This window comes from Sciurus carolinensis, chromosome 10 (assembly GCF_902686445.1).
Source record: "Sciurus carolinensis chromosome 10, mSciCar1.2, whole genome shotgun sequence".
NCBI classification, from domain to species: domain Eukaryota; kingdom Metazoa; phylum Chordata; class Mammalia; order Rodentia; family Sciuridae; genus Sciurus; species Sciurus carolinensis.
The window spans coordinates 70,051,103-70,064,494 of NC_062222.1; the positions used below are offsets into that span (position 1 = coordinate 70,051,103).

General features: G+C 36.0%; 1 protein-coding gene and 1 pseudogene across 10 annotated transcripts in view; both read left to right on the plus strand.

Moving 5' to 3' along the window:
- Mapk10 (mitogen-activated protein kinase 10) overlaps positions 1-13,392 on the plus strand; it is a 607,392-nt gene that overhangs the window by 355,492 nt on the left and 238,508 nt on the right. Inside the window, exon 1 of one of the 10 annotated variants that reach the window (XM_047565883.1) lies at positions 11,643-11,661. The exons of the other annotated variants lie outside the window; for them this stretch is intronic. The gene's annotated coding sequence lies outside the window, so the exon portion shown is untranslated. Of the gene's footprint in view, positions 1-11,642; positions 11,662-13,392 lie in introns of those variants that run through there. 10 annotated transcript variants of the gene reach the window in all.
- On the plus strand, positions 2,113-2,429 carry LOC124994124 (cytochrome c-like; annotated as a pseudogene).

A 13,392-nucleotide genomic window follows, 5' to 3' on the forward strand; every position in this document is an offset into this window, starting at 1 on the left:
CGATATCATTCGTCCTTTGTTTTTTTGAGATTGGCTTATCTCACTTAGCATGATATTTGCACTCCCTTTCTTAACACCTGCTTTCCTTATTCGTCCCCATCTCAGTAAATGGCACAATCACTCCCAAATTTCTCAATCTACATTTTGGTATTCCTCCATGAGCACTCTTTGGTCTCACATCTAACAGAAAATTCTTTAGCAAGTCCTGTTGGATATCCCCACTGTTCCTTCACTTAACTCATGTCTCTGCCCAAATGTCACTCCAGCACAAGAGGCTATCCCTGACCTCTCTACCTAAAACAGAATCTTTCACCAGGCTATATTCTCTTGTCTTAGTTGATCTTTCTTACCAGCCTTCATCACTACCTAAAGTTTTTATGTGTATTTATTTTATTCTTTGCATGTTTTCTGTAACTCACTTAGCACGTGGTGTTTTTGTTTTTACTTTTATCTCATTTTTCTTTGCTAGGTTTGCAGTGCTTCTTAGAATGATTCCTGGTGCATGAAGAGGCTAGACCATAACTCTTGTTACTTCAGAAATACCTAGATTCAAATTAGTAGAAAAATAGGTTTTATTCAAAGTCAGTTTTGAAGGAAGATAGAAGAAACTTATTTGTTTCAAAAGTTCTATTTCCAAAAATCTATGGGATAACTAAAATTTTTAAGGGTAAAAGGGTTATACTGGGACAAAAGATAGGAGTTTCACAGATGGAGTCCTGAAACCTCCTTATCAATCAAAAGGAGTTGGAACTTCCTGGGGCCGCTGTCTATATCTTCCTTTTACATAATGTGTTTCATTTAAACTGAGGAAAGGAAATGTATATAGAGGTCTTTCTTTAGACTGTAGAATATCAAAATGGAGGATTTTAGAGATGGAGGAACAGAGTTGGGGTGGTTGGGTTGGGTGGGTGTTTCACAGCATTTCAGATTCCTTTCTCAGCAGGAGGAAGATATTTCCAATTTCAGATGTGGCTGTGGGGGTTGGGGGGATTCCCCAAATTTAGTCTGTTTCAATCTTTCTTTTGAGCCTCCATAGGACCCTGTTTACAGCCCTATCATAGCACATGAAAAAGAAAAAAGTATCATGATTGGAAGTTATTTTTCTTACTCATTAGACAGTGAACCCCTGGAGGGAAAAGACTGTAATATTCATCTTTGATATTCTGGTGCTAGAAAAGGGTTGGGCTCATAGGGGTGCTTCATAAAAATGCACTTAATGATTTCATGCTTACTTGGTCTCATTCCCTAAAGCATTAGGCTGGTAGACATACTGAAGATTGTTATGATCAACTCTCTTGCATTGGGTACAACACAGCCATTTTTGGTTTAGAAAATAGTTAATAATATTCAAGAACCATGTAAAATATAGGACTATGACTTTTTATAGCTAAAAAGTGTGCAATTTTGCACCTGGCAAAAATATAAAGTTTAGGACAACATTAGAGTGTCTTATATTTCATAGAGTTTGACATTTGTGATCATCTACTCTATTGCATTATTTTATACATGATGAAAGGGAGGCCAGACAACTGTTGCTGCTTTCCCATATGGTGGTTTTCCCTGTGTCACAGTTCTTCCATGCACTACTCACTTTCCTTGGCCTTGTTCACCACCTCTCCAGGGGAACCACAGAAACACTATATATGTCAAACCTCTTCACTCTTTTATTTTCTCATACCAGATTTTCTTTTCCATATATTTAGAAGCCTCAGTGATCCAGTTCAGTGTGTCATACTCTTATCACACAAATATGAGCAAAACAGACTTCTTAGATCATATATTTACATGAATTCTAAGCTGCATCCCGACTCCAGATATCATCAGCATTATTAAAAGCTATCTTTAACTTGAATTATTTCTGGTAGTGGTTAGGGTTTCTGGTAGTTATTTAGGTGGATTTGTGGAGTAGTGGGTAATTTATGGTTTTTTGGGAGTAAGGTGAGCATTCTAACGATGAGATTTGCATTATACCTAGAGCATATAGGGACAATAAAAATAAGTCTTGGGCTGTGTAGAATACTTTCTCTTAAGAAATATAGTATAGTGAGTATGGAATGTCTGGCTTCTGAGCGGGAACCTTCTTTGTGTTAGGGGTGCAAGAACAATTTAAAAATGGGTGATGTTGAGAAGGGCAAGAAGATTTTTCTTCAGAAGTGTGCCCAGTGCCACACCATGGAAAAGGGAAGCAAACACAGGTTGGATCAAATCTCCATGGATTATTTGGGTGGAAGACAGGTCAGGATACTGGATTCTCTTACACAGATGCCAACAAGAACAAAGGCATCACCTGGGAAGAGGATACACTGATGGAGTATTTGGAGAATCCCTAAAAGTACATCCCTGAAACAAAAATGATCCTCACTGGCATTAAGAAGAAGGGAAAGAGGGAAGACTTAATAGCATACCTCAACAAAGCTATTAATGAGTGATAGCCACTTCCCAATTTATTACCAAACAGAAATGTCTCATGGCTTTTTTATGTGCACCATAATTTAATTGATGTGATTCACCAGAATTCAGATCACCAATGACTGACAAAATTATTTTTGTTGGACCTTCCTGATTTAAGTAAAGTTGACTTTGTAGCTAAATTAACATTTTGGTTATACTCCCATTTCAGTAAATTCTCTCACTGTTTCCCCCTTTTAAAGGTATGGTTGGACTTAATTAGTAATGTTCAGTATTTCACAAAAATGGTGAAAGACATCTCAAAACTGGTTTTATATTTAAGTTTACATAACTATGTGAACTGAATATGGGGGAAATCCCTTCACTCTCTCAGAACCAAGCATGATTCACATGTGTTTCAATTTGTGTTTGTTAGCCTATTAAAGGCCATGGTTGAAGATAAGGAAGCAGTATCTAGTTTATATTTTTGTTGACCCTGCCAATTTAATTAGAATTCCCTCTATCTCAAATGCTGTCTTTTCCTTATGGAAAGGCATTTTAGTGTGGTTTATGTATTGTATTAAATAAATAATATTTAACACTTAAAAAGAAAAGAAACAGTATAAATCATTACTCGTGACTTTTCCTCCTAAAAGGTGTCACCTGTTTCCTATTTTGTGTTTCCTTATTTTTGAGAATGCTGTAGAATAAAGAAAGGAAATAATTTACATTACATATAGAGTTTGTATGGCTAATTTTGGGGAAATAAAAAAGAACAAAAACTTTGTGAATACATATTTGGATAGAAACAAGTTAGTAGTTAATATGTACTTAGAAAACTGAAATGTAGAATCACCACCTATTGGAAGTGATTATAATTTCTATTTAAGTATGGTGAGCAGGGACAACACCTTAAAAAAGTTTGCACTGACTGATTTTAATGGTAAAATGCTGGACTTAGAAACCTTAGAAACCTTAGAAAAAGCGTTTTTGTTTTATTTCAAGACTTCCCTGATGGTCCTTTTTCCTCACTAACTGGGGTAAATGTTTTTTCCTTGTCCTCTTAAAACACCTGGTGTATCATACTATTTTCCTTTTTGAATTGAAATGGTGTGTTTTCACTTTTCATAAATGCAACTTAAAGTCCCTGAAGGCAGAAATCTGATTCTCTATTCCTGTTAATAGTGCCAGCCTTCTCCCAAACAGGCTCCAACATGTTCTCCATCCATCTGTTTCCAAATCCTGTTGGTTCAGCCTTTATATTTCTCTCCCATTAGATTAAGTCACCCTGAGAAGTATCACAAACACACCAAAAGGGTTTCTCTGCCTAAAGCTACTTTTGATGGAGAACCAAATGTTTTCAGGCTCTAGAGATGATGGCAACCTTCTCCCCATTCCAAGTGTACACAAAGTAGGCACATTGCCCTCATTTAGCACAGCCTTGTGATTAAGGGCAAGGACTCTGGAGCCAGGCTGCTTGGATTTGGATCTTGGCTATACCATTTTAGTAGCCCCGTCACTTGTTAGCTGTGTGATCTTTACTTGTCTCTGCCTCAGTTTCCTCATCTATAAAATGGGGATAATAATAATCTCATATAGTGATATGATAATTAAATTAAAGGGATCAGTAATATAAAGTACCTGAGAAGTGCTACATCTTAGTTATATTTATCATTGTCATCACTATGCAATAACACTTGTTTTCTAGGAATTGATAGAAGTCACAGAAATTCTATGCAATAAATTGGTGGTGTCTAAAAAACTGCTTCCCTAATGCCCTTGTGAAGAGACTTCTCTAGGCTGGACATCTAATGCTGTTCCAGGCACTCGACAAGTCTGCTTCAGAGACCAAGTGGGAAACAATCAGTGAAAATGTACTACTGTACAAATCAAGAGGTACAAACTGGTAATTCGTTGGTCCATATGGTTTTGTAAAAGTAGATTTAACTGTGATGGTTTATTTTATGTGTTAACTTGACTAAGGGATGCCCAGATAGCTGGCAAAACATGAATTCTGTGTGTATCTGTGAGGGTGTATCGGAAAGAAATCACCATTTGAATTGATAGACTGAGTAGAGATGACCTCCTCATTAATGTGGGTGGGTATCATCCAATCCATCCAGAGCCTGAATAGAACAAAAAGGCAGAGGAAAGGTGAATTCTTTAGTGCTTGAACTGGGACATCTGTCTTTTCCTGCCCTCAGACATCATCACTCCTGGTTCTCTGGCCTTCAGACTTGAAATGAGACTCAAACCATTGGCTCCCTTGCTTCTCAGGTCTTTGGGTCCTGATTAAATTGCACCCCTGGCTTTAGTGGTTCTTCAACTTGCAGATGATTTTGTGGGACATTTTTGGCCTCATAATTATGTGAGTCAACTCCTACATTTCCTCAGATATCTATATCTGTGTTTACTTCCACATCTCCATCTCCATCTCTGTTCATTGGTTCTGTTTCTCTGGAGAATTCAACTAATGTAGTAACTATGTAAATGTTAGGCTTCTTTAAAATCCGTGAATGAAAATGATACCAGACTTATAATTGCTCTGTCCAAATAAGTAAACCTTCCCAATTTTTAAGTAAAAAACTGGAAAGAAATCTTAGATATGTTTTAGAATATGCAAATTTTGTTGAGGAACTACTTTTAAAAGGAATTCATGATTTTGGTTAAAAATAGCACTTCACTGGCTTACCCTAATCCATTCATTGCTATCTTCCAACTCAAATGCTATAAAAACTGAGGAAAACATGAAAAGTCATAACAGGAACAAAATCAAGGATTGATTATTTACTTGTGCTCGATTCCAAGGACTTTCCACTAGTTATAAGGTCATGGAAATAAGACTGAGAAAAGCAGTGTATAGTTCACATAGCAAAAAATGAAAACAACATACCTTTCAGAGAGTAGGTAGGAAGAACTTTTGTCCTCTCTGCCATTGCCAGAGATAAATATCTATATACCTACTTGAAAATTGGGTCATGATCCTCCTACTCTACTGGAGATATACTACATTTCAGGCAGAGAAATGCTATTATCCACTCCTTACCAGCACACTGTTTACTATATCCATGAAAAGGCAGAATCTAGTGCAGAGACAAAATCAGTGAAGAAAACAGTAACAATAATGATCATCAGCATCATCATTAATATTTATGCAATATCTTATGCAAACTATTTGTTCAAAGTACTTTTCACTTTAGATCTCAGTTAACTTATGCCTCACAATAACCTTTGAGGCTGATAGTGTTAGTTTCTTATACAAATGAGGAAACTAAGGCACAGAGTTCAGAGGAAGACAACTAGAGAAGCAGTGCCAAAACGGAGAGAAAGAATAATGACATAATGACAGCAAAGTGTATGGGCATGAAAATCAAGGACCACTATTCCAACCAACCATGCATTGTATGTTATTCAGGGGAGTCAATGAGAACTACAGAAGCACAAGCAATAACCTTTCTGGGTGAGGACTGGACTGAGGATGCACAGCTCTCTACTAAGCAAGGAGAGATGTTGGAGCCCTTTCTAGTCAAACTTTCCAGACTTATGTTCTTCTTCAACCTCAGCTGTATGTCCTTAGGCAAGTTCTGTAATCTAAGACTGTTTCTTCTGTTGGGGGCTGTGCCAGCCAAAGTGGCGCCTGATCACATCCGCAGTGAGGAGGTTAATTAACATAAGCACACTCAGGTGATTTATCACTGGCCATATTCAGTTAAGTCCACAAGCACAACACGTGCACAGGTGTTCCTGAGCACGCCTGCTTGGGCCTGCTTGTTTTAATCCTTGCCGTGATGGGGCAGCTGGCTCCTCGCCTGATCACAACTGGCGAGGCCCCGCCATCCGCCTCCTGGAATATAAGCGGGCAGTGAACAGCGGCGCGAAAGAGCAGCAGCTAGCAGAAAGAAGCGGAGTAGAAGCCATTAGCAGAAAGGAAGAAGAAGAAGCGGCAAGCAGATAGAAAGCATCTCTGAAAAGAAGTACCTTAGGTAGACGCACCCTTAGTTCACAGGATGCAGGATGCACCTTTAAGAAGCAGCAGCAGAACTAAGAAGAAATAGATCTCTGATAAGCGTCGAAGCCTCTCTTTCTCTAAAACTTTCTCTCTAAGCAAAGTCTCTCTTCCTCTAAGCAAAGTCTCTCTTCTGATAAGCAAAGTTTCTCTTCCTCTAAGCAAAGCCTAGCTTTCTCTTAAAGTCTCTCTTCCTCTATAAATTAGTGAATACAGGAAAAATAGTTTATTTCCAGGCCTCTCTGATAAATACCTGTGCAATTGTTGCTGCGGGCGGCGACATTCTTCATTTTTAAAATGGAGATGATTGTTAAGAATTTTTTCCTAATTTGATTTTTGAGAGGATTAAATGTCACATGTAAATGAGTACATAAAACTGTGTCTGACACAGAGTAAGTGCCCAATACGCAATAGCTATTATTATTACTCTTGAATGGGTGAAAACAAAGAGGAGGAGGATGCATGGCCAAACAAGTTGGGAGGCTCTGCTTAATTGGGTTTGTTTATTATGGGTCTCCTCATAGCATTTAATATGCTTATCCACACTGTAGAACTTTGAGAAATTTCCACATTTATTTGACCATTGAACAACTTTTTTCCCCCATGGAGGATGAATAATGTCTCATGGGACACTGGTGTTCTACAGATCACACTCTAGGAAATCTCTTTATTTTCCATACTTTCTGCACAAAAATGAAAAGCAGGTATGTTTCACCAAGATTCAGGAGTGTCCCCACTTGGAAACCTGAGATCAAGGAGATGGAAATAGCTCCTTATGCAGATCTGTGCTGATAGAGGTCTTAATGTAGAGTCAGTGGAAGAGGGATTGAGGTCATAACATCAATGAATTATCACTACCTTTTATTGAGCATGTCCTAAGACTGGGCACTATGCTCATGAGGCAAATTGACATAAGTAACAAGAGCTACAGCTATTATTCATACCTGGACAGTCTGATCTTTGCTATGTATATTACAATTCACAGCCAGATGACTTCCAAAGTCTTCTAACTTCAAGGACCATGAATCTTACTTAACCTTTCACTTTTCTTTCTTTTTTTCCTTCTTTCTTTCCTTCTTTCCTTCTTTCTTTCTTTCCTTCTTTCTTTCTTTCTTTCTTTCTTTCTTTCTTTCTTTCTTTCTTTCTTTCTTTCCTTCCTTCCTCCCTCCCTCCCTCCCTCCCCCCCCTCTTTCTTTCTTTCTTTCTTTCTTTCTTTCTTTCTTTCTTTCTTTCTTCTACTTTCCCTCTCCTATGCTTGGATTCCTGTTCATGGTGTCAATGGGATAGATACAGCTGAACTTGATTTATTCAACTATTGTGGGTTATTGCCTGGCCCTTAAATGAATATTAGAAATTTTGCTTTCTTTGCCTAAATAACTTTCAGAGAAATGCACAAATTCACTAGGGATTCATGGGTAATGAACACAATATTGTAGTCAAAATAGTAACTCCTTAATTTAGATGGAAGAGTGCCTTTTAAAAGATTTCCTTCTACATAGGTTTGATCTTTGGATCAAGGAATTAGGTATCATATTTAGCAAGTTAATTGATAAAAACTTTATTATTTGTCTTTACTAAAACTTGTTTTTCCTAAAACTTTATTGGATATTGGCTTAATATCCTTACTTAAATGAATGATTGCTGTATACCAAGAAATATATAGACCTCAATGTGTGCTATGTAATATAGTAAACATTAGCTATATGTATTTATATTTAAGTTGGAAATATTTAAAATCAAGTAAGGTTAAAAATTCAGTTACAGTAATCACATTTTGATAGTTCAGTAGGCATGTGTCCAGTGGCCATATTGAACAACACAAATACAGTACATTTTTCATACTACAGGAAATTCTATTGGATATCACCACCAATTCAAATTATCAAGTTTTGCTTTGCATGAGAAAACACTTAAAATTAAAAAAAAAAAAAAAAAAAGCAGATGTGGAATGCCTTTCATTGGGAACCTGCACAGCAAGTAACTAGTCACTGAACTGCTTTTGAATTTACAAAGCATCATGACTACATGCTTTTCCTTCATTGTACAAAACCAAGCATCTGAGCACTCAAATCTTATAATCATTCACTCTTTTCACTGTCATCACTTTTCACTTCGAAAATTTTCTCAGCACTTTTCCATAGTGCTGTAAAAAATGATTTAAAATTGGCATAGCCCCAGCCTTTGGGAAGTTATGAATCCTTCACAGTGTTTGTGGTTTATTGTCTATTATCATGTCATACAAACCTATGCTTATGTGTTGTATATTTCTCTAGTGTGTTTTATTTTGGTATTGGAATGATTGTGCATTAACATAACACTGGTGGTACTCTATATTGATTGATTTTTGCTTTATTTATTATTTCTTTTGTCTGAGGACATGTACTACATGGCTTTCCAGAATCAGGCATGGCTTTATTAAGGTTAACCAGCTTCTGTGGGAATTAGACCCATTATGCCCCAATACTAATAAACTGGGTTAAAAAAATATAATTAGAAATAAAATATTATGCCAATTTAGTGAATCTTCTCTACAAAAAAAGTAGGAAAGAACAAAATAGTTTTATTATTGAATTAGCAATAACTCCTACCATGATGTGTATCAGAGGCAATCTGTTAAGGAGGCTGCAAAGGGAGAAAGATACCTTACCTTTTATATAAACAAGCTGGCATAATTCATTACATACATGTTAATTGCCTTGAACAAAGAAAAAACTAAAGCTTCTTGTGTCTTTATGACAAGTGGGAAATTAGGAGCCATGCGCCTAAGCTTAAATCCCTAGAGATAGGGAGACAAGGTAACCTCCATCCTAGATATTCACACTTCAAAGAAATGGCTCTGAGGCCTCCAAGAAATACATTCCTGTGATATAGAATTGGCAAGAGGCTTATTAAGCTTTTAAAAAGATTTATACACTTCTCAAAGAGACAGAGACAGCATTTAAATTTTCAAATTTTCTATGGCAAATGCTAAAGCGTGGAGGTAGTACTCTTTTCCCCTTGGGCAGCAGAAAAAATTTTAAAATAAGCAGCTTTTTCTAAAGACCTGTTTTAATCCTTACAAATTTCTATTTTTGTTACTGTTTTATGCTCATAGTATAATTTTTAAATTATCTCCATTGCAGTTTCTACAATTTTTGTGGGCATTTTATAGTAGTCTGTACAGTAGGCCCACATTAAACACAAAGCCAAGAAATTTTCAGAATTATAATAAAATCTAAAAATTCAATACGATATTTGTCTTGGGAGAATAACCTTTCCTATCATCAGTGATATGATTCTTGATTAGCAATATGTAAATATCCTGCATCGCACATTAAATTCAAAAACCTTTGTGGAGACTAATGTGTGCTTTCAAATACTTAGCTGTTTGAGTATTACTTTGTAGTTTCTTATAAAATAATACCCAATTCAAAGGAGTAATTTAAATCTGTAATTCGTGCACATAAGTTTCCAATTGAAAGTTTTTCTTCTAAGGCCCAATCAATTTTTCCTAAGTTTTTATCATGTAAGTATCTATTTCATTTTCCCAATTCAAAATACAAAGGTACCCATAACTATTTCATGGCATTAAAAAGCCTTAATTTCTATTAAATTAAGGGTACAGGTTGAACTTCTAGTGTTTTATGGATTGTCTTTAGGACAACTCAAAAACTATGGACTGTTTTTTTTTTTTTTTTTGGTTTTGTTTTGTTTTTGGTATCAGTAGTCATATTAATATAACATGCAAAGAAATCTCCATGAATAATAGGCAGCCACCCTGGTATGCTGTCTATTTTGGAACTAGTGAGAACATACATTATGGGCAATTGGGACTTAGTGAAAAGATTGTATTTCTTTCTTTAAAGGGCTTACATTCCAATGGAATTTCATTTCACTTTAGCTTATCGTCTGGAACATCAACACAACAAACATCAATTAATATGTGATCTGCAGACTGTATTTTCAGAATCAAGTCTCAGGGACACTGTTCCTCTCAGACTTTAGAACCAGGTCATTGGATAGTGATGTCAGGGCAAATACAGCATGTTTGTGGATGATAGCAAATAACGAAAACCAATATTTATTAACTTGTGCAGCAAGAGGATTAATTGGAAAGGCTTATGATGGCTGACAGAACTGCAGGAGCACTGGAGACCCAGGCTTGGAAGATGGACAGGAAACAAAAAAGAGCACAGGCTGATTTCCATTTGGGGAGAATTTGGTAGAATGTTGTAACTAGAAACTTTTGCTCCTTTGATTCTGCTGATGCTGCCCTTTCTGGATTCTTTGATTCCTTTCTGGAATCAAAATTCCAATTAGAAGCATCAGATTAGCCAAGCCACCCTCCAGTAATGTCAGCCTCATTGCAGCAATGGAGTAAAGGGAAGGAACAGTTGTCCCAGGGTTGTTGTTTTTGTTTTTGTTTTTTTTTCCCCATGCAATTGGAGATGTTACTCTGCTTCAACTGTTTTGGTATTTCAGTCAAAGGCTGCTTTCTCTGGTTGTAAACTCCTGCAAATGCTTTGCATGTATTAACCATTTATTCTTACAACACCACTATATGGTAGACATTATTTTTATTTTTTCCATTTTTACCATAACAGAGTTGGGCACAGGAAATTAGTTAATTAATTAGGTTAATTAATTAATCTAATTGCCTCTAATCACACAATAAACAGCAGAAATAGAATCTGAAGTTGGGCACTCAGGCTGCAGAATGGGTGCTTCACTGTATCTGCTTGTCCCAAAGAAAAATGTTCAGATGTTTAGGGAAAAAAAAAAAAAAAGGGAGATGGAAAGGGAGAGGGAGAAGGAGAGGGAGAGGGAGAGGGAGAAAGGAAAAGAAATAAAACCCAACAAATCAATAAATATTTGTTTTTGTGAAATGACAAAATATGAAAATTTGTATTTCCTGTATTTCATATTACAATTTATGCATGTTTTAAACTTGCAATTTTGATTACGGTATTAGACTTGTTGAAGATTTACAAAGATAATAGTTTCCATGTATACTTTCCACCTAGTTTCCCCTAAGGTTCACACTTCACATAACCATGGTATAATGAGCAAAACTAAGAAATTAACATTGGTACATTATCATTAGCAAACTATGGACTTTAATTAAATTTATCCAATTTTTCCACTAATGTCCTTTCTGTGTTCCCAGATTTCATCCAGGATCTCCCCTCGCATTATTCAACATGTCCTTAATCACCTCCCCTCCCTGACAGCTCCTTTGTCTTTGTTTTTCTCCTGTGACTTTGCTACTATGGAAGATTAATGATCAGGTATTTTATAAATCATCCCTCAATTTGCACTTGTCTACTGTTTTCCGATGATTAGATTGAGGTTATTAATTCAGGGAAGAATGTCTTTTTCAGTACATTCTATCAGTGAGTACATAACCGATATGTCATTACTGCTGATGTTGACATTGATCACTTGATTAAAATGTTCATTTTTGATCTTTTGCTGTTACTTTTAAAAATTGCTAAAATAATACTTTTTGTTTGAAACTTTAGTTGAATTAACATTTCCAGTATTTATGAAATTTCACTCAGTTTTTTATTCTCAGGTTTTGCTATATTGCAAAACCTTCAACCTACATAGATTCCTGTACTAGACACATAACTCCTCTTTCCTTTCAGCACTACGCTTCTGTGGTTTAGAACCACACTGAAAGGAATGTTCCATCTAATGTGTAATAAACTAAGTGAAAGATGAGCAGTCCACTATATCTGTATATTGGAGTAGACTCTATAGCCAAAGGCAATCTTATTGTGATACAAAATGTACTACCACTCCAGGGAGTTAGTGAATTATAGACAATTCTGTCTACTTAATGGGTATCCAGGCCATTTCTTCTATTGTTTTTGAAAGCCACATTTGTTAGTAAGGCCTTCAGGCCAATTTGGCTATTAGCCTGGGTTTGATGATATTGCTCATTTGAAATGTTCTTCAATATGTAAAATTGCACAGCTGTCTTCTTGTATGAATAAAACATGCCAAAATAGTGATGTAGACAAACTATTGTGATAGAAAAACATTTTATGATTGTTCCTATGTAAGTTTATTTTTAGTTTGTTTTGCTTATAACTCAAGTACATTTTTAAAATCAAAATGATTTGATGCTTTTATGATATAGTCTCAATTTTTTGTAGTTTTCCATGTCTGTGTGTGTGTGTGTGTGTGTGTGTGTGTTTTCTTCAAAATAAATGGTAACATCTGCTACAGGCCTCCATAGAATAGTGAAAATTGTTAATGTTTGGTAAACCATTTGTTAGAAAAATTAAATTTAGATGGGTGAGAGTGGAGGTGTGGCTAAGGGAAAGAAATAATAAAATTATGTATTCATAATAAGCTACGTTTGATGGCTACAGTCATGGCAGCGCTCTTAGATGTAACTTGGAAAATGGTACTACTGGGTATTCATCATTCATTCATGTGTATTTTGCTTTTGCAAAGAGAACTTAACATTTTTAAAAGTTACCATCTGCCTAAGAATCTAGTCACATAATCATTGTTTTTTTCCTGTCTCCATAGGTTTATTGTACAACTGCTTTAAGTAGTTTTATTAGTCACTGCGAAGGATTTTAATCATAACAATATATAAGAAATCATACAAATTAAAAAGTTTAGTCACAATGTATGCCACAAATGATATGTCTGAAAGCATTATTTCCCCTTTCTTTTTTGCCTGCCTTCCTCCCTCTCTTCTTTCTTTCCTTCCTTCCCCCTCCTTTTTTGGGGGGGAATAGGTGGGTGCTGGGAAAATAGGAGAAGCCATTGGGTAGCAGGGAGTAGGGAGTAGGATGCAAAAGTAATATATTTATAGTACTTTCTGGCTCCTGGATAAATCACAGAGCCCTCACTCAGAGAAAGCAAGCAGTAGTGTGTGTTGGAGCTAGCTTGTATCAGCTTGCAAGAATGAATGGTTAAATTGTAAGGCGTTTTTTTCAGTCAGTTATTAAATATAGTCATTATTAAGCATCAAATTATATAAACTCACTATTAGATGA